The sequence below is a fragment of the Phymastichus coffea genome, unplaced genomic scaffold, assembly GCF_024137745.1.
Source record: "Phymastichus coffea isolate CEN01 unplaced genomic scaffold, Cenicafe_Pcof_1.1 PCOF00033, whole genome shotgun sequence".
Lineage (NCBI taxonomy): Eukaryota > Metazoa > Arthropoda > Insecta > Hymenoptera > Eulophidae > Phymastichus > Phymastichus coffea.
This window is the reverse complement of record NW_026706844.1, coordinates 3,561,308-3,565,194: the sequence shown is the minus strand read 5'-3', so window position 1 is coordinate 3,565,194 and position 3,887 is coordinate 3,561,308.

The following is a 3,887-nucleotide window of genomic DNA, read 5'->3' as shown; positions in this document are numbered from 1 at the left end:
CGCGTGCGAGAGAGGATTGAGCGTAATAGAAGATTGACTGAGAATCGCTACACGTTTGTACTTGACACTACATCTTTTTGCGATAAATCCCCTTTTGCTATTGGTTGGTCGGTGATTTTCTTTCGGAATTAAATTTCAGAAGCCAGCAAACGACTGTTTTCTTTTTTGTTACTTTAATATAAAAAACTTCGATGGTGCTCGGCAAACGCCATCGCGTAAAACTTCAAAAGGGTATGTTCTTCTTTCCGTGGCAAAAGAGCAGCCGAACTTTCTCTCCCCTTTGCGAATTCATCCACACGTGAGTTTTTGAAAAGTGATCAAATTGAAAGTTAAAAAAAAGCAATTGCCTCGAAAAAGAGAGAGAGAGAGAGAGAGAGAGAGAGAGAGAGAGAGAGAAAAGTTGCTTAATGAAGAAGATTAAGAGCAAAGTAGACAAGAAGAACAAAGTTGGCCGATCAGAGAGTACAGTCGCGCAGGGCCATAAAACAGCGGAGCCTTTTTTTTCCCGTTGCCTCGCTGTGCCGATGGTGTTAATCGGGTCTCGGACACTACAGAGACACTGGCACGGTGGTGGGAGGGTGAAAAAAGGCGCCGTAAATTGAAAACAAATCGCGGAACGCGAGAGCGCGACGCGCTCACAAAAGCCCACGGCTAAAAAGAACTCTTGAAATTGAGTTCAAACTCGCTTCTCTGTGTACGTAAGTAATTAAACGAGACTTTTATTTGGTCCGGTCGATTTCGTCCCGACGACGATTTGCGATGTTTTCTTCTGTACCTACACACCGACGGAGCATTCCATCCGGCCAAAGAATTGTTGCAGCGGAAGGATCAAATTGAACATGAACGAGATCGAATTCGCGGCTCCGATATTAATATCCTTATCCGTGGTAATTATTTATTATTTCGCGTTTGCCTCGATTGCATCCATCCCCGTAAACTAGACTACCAAATTATACTGCCGAGGTTATAAAAATCTTTAGCGAATGATTTTTTCTCTTCTTTACTATCGTGAAAGAAGAAACGACCGTGTCTGATTAGATACTTTAGCGTCCGCATCGTAAAGTATAAAAATAAAAAAAAAAGAAGCACGATTAAAAGAAAACTCACCCCCTGAATAAATAACCGCGACTTTCTTACGAGACGGTTAATTAACATGGTCACCCCACCCGTGATAAGGTAGAATGTAACGGCAACAAAATAAGGAAGTTCTAAAGATCAAAAAGGTAGATGAAGAAAAGGCCGCGTTTGCACAGGATTTGAAAGAGCGAGCTTGTTCTCGAGGGTTTATCCGCCGTGAAAACTCGCCGACTGGTTATACTCCTCTTGATTTGTTCATTTTTTGGCGTATACAAGAGCCCAAAGAAGCCGTTGTGTTTCGCTTTTTTTTCATTTCTTTTTCTTTCTTTAGCGCTGACAAAGCAGTTGACTGCAGCAGTGAACAATCAGTCAAAATTTACGAACAAGATCTTTATTCGACGAGAATCTATCACGATACTGCCAAGTGTTATAACATGAAATTATTATACGGAATTTAACCTCGTAACACATATTTCTTTTAACTGTAAAAGTTTAACGTAATAAAAAGGCAAGAGAGCGAGTGAGAGCAGACGGAAGAATCCCCGAGGCAATTGGCAATTTTTCTTAGTTAGACGCAGTAGGCGAAAAGTTCGATAGCTCCCCGATCGAGTCACAAATTTATTCGTCTCGAAAGTTGCTGCTACTGCTACTGCTGCTGCTGCTGCTGCTGCTGCTGCTGTGGCCAATGTGAATTGCTGAAAAATTCCCAAGCGCATCGTCACCCGCCAAACTTACCGAAGAGCACGAGTAAGAAAAAAAAAGACGAAAGTCAAGAAGTCTCGCGCGGCTGAAATAATATTTAAAGAGCAGAAGCGGTGAGCTTTAACCACAAAGAGCTTTTTTTGTCGTCGTCCTCAGCTTCGTAATGAAACAGCTGCGATGCAAATTGTTTTATTGTTATCTTTGCTCTCTCTGTCTCACTCTCTCACTGTTATGCGGCGAGGGGTTAGGTTGCGACGACAACGACGACGACTGCTCTTATCGTATCGACCATTCTTGTAATTGTTTGCGTCTTCGTTAATAGAATTTTGTTCTGCCGCGAGCTTCGTCGTCGCATTGAACTCTCGGAGATCAAGTTTATATTAATCGATTGGTGATTTTAATTTGCACGCTGAAACGATAGGTATGAAAAAAAACAAGCATGTAAAGCATTACATACATTTGACGATGACGAAACAAGAAAGCAAAAGCAGATTCCATCGGTGTGTAGTCATTGCTCTTGCTCGGTGATTTATTCCAAATCATGGCCAATTGAATTAAATGGCACTTGCACGCAGAGAGACAAATCAGCCCATTGCAATGCAGCGAGTAAAAAATAATTGCCTTCCGAGAACTGTCGAATTCAATGGGAAAATGTAGCAAGTACGGATGTCTGTGCTTTTTTGCTGCGTTAAATGTTTAAATCCCTCGGTTGCAAGAGAGAGAGAGAGAGAGAGAGAGAGAGAGCGAGAGCGATCGTATTATTTTTTGTAACGAGCTAAAGGTTGTTATTCGGTAACTGAAAATAATGGCAAGCGCGCTGTTACATAGTCGAATTCGGTGAAAAAAAAATCAAATCATTGTGCATGATGAAATTTAATAAGTTTCCTGTTTTTATCGCTTCGGTTTCGTTACGTTCAATTATCCATTGCGATTCAATGGAATATGGATGATGAGATTGTAAGATTGTTCGATCGATGATTGAAAGATCGATTATATATTCACACATAGATATTGTTGTACTACAAAATTAATAAAAATTTACTATACAGCGCGCACCCTTCAAAAAAAAAAAAAAATCAGTGCGATACGCATCGACGTACGATCACGCAGACACTCCCTCTCCATTCGACATACACGTCGCAGTAGAAAAACTCAGACGGGCCACTTCCTACACCTTGATACTAAGTGAAATTTCAATAATAAAACAATAATCCAGAATAGCTCCCGCGAGGATCAATCCTATACACGTGAAACACGATTTGGAGCAAAGAGAGTTGACTTCCTCTTCTTCTGCTTTTTCTTTCTTCTTTGGCACACGCCCCGCAAACGAACCAACGACTGTATACACTTTCGTTCCCACGATCGCCCCAAGGCAGAGATCGAGAACACGCAAGATAGAGAGAGAGAGAGAGAGAGAGAGAGAGAGAAAGCCCGCAAACGTTGCTGCTGACATAAGAAATCTTCACGCACTTGCGTTGCGTTATATATCCTATATTTGCATTTCGATTGTTCGTCGGCATAAGTAATTGCGTCATTGATATAAAGCCATGCAAATTTGCCTATTACGCTTTTCTTTATGCGCTAAGATCTTACAAATAAGGATATACTCCTTCCATTTGTTGTTTGGTATTCATCAAAAGCTCGCGAGCAATTAGACTAAAGAAATAATAAATGCAGCTTTCCAGAATCCTTCGAGCAATAAATAATGACTTCATTGCGTTTAGCATCAATTAATCAGCGTAGAAATAGCTCTATACACGCAGAAACGCGTGTACGAATAATGGTACATGAACTTGAAAATCAAAAGACCGTTAATAGGTATGGTTACCATGTTTTAGTGGCAATACTTAAAATAATAGCTACCTATCACATCATCTATCATGACTAAATCTCACTTTAATTATACACAGGAAGTTCACTCTTCAGAAAAGCGTTCTATTTTTTTTTTTCTTCTCCCCTTCACGAAATCAATCGACATATGCTATACTACAGTGGTGATCATCGCGGAGAACCTCTCGACGGTGTGTTAATGACCTCGCTGCTTTAAGTACCATAGCGAATTTTTTTCCCTTCCCTGCGAAATATCAATATGCATGCTTCTTATTTTG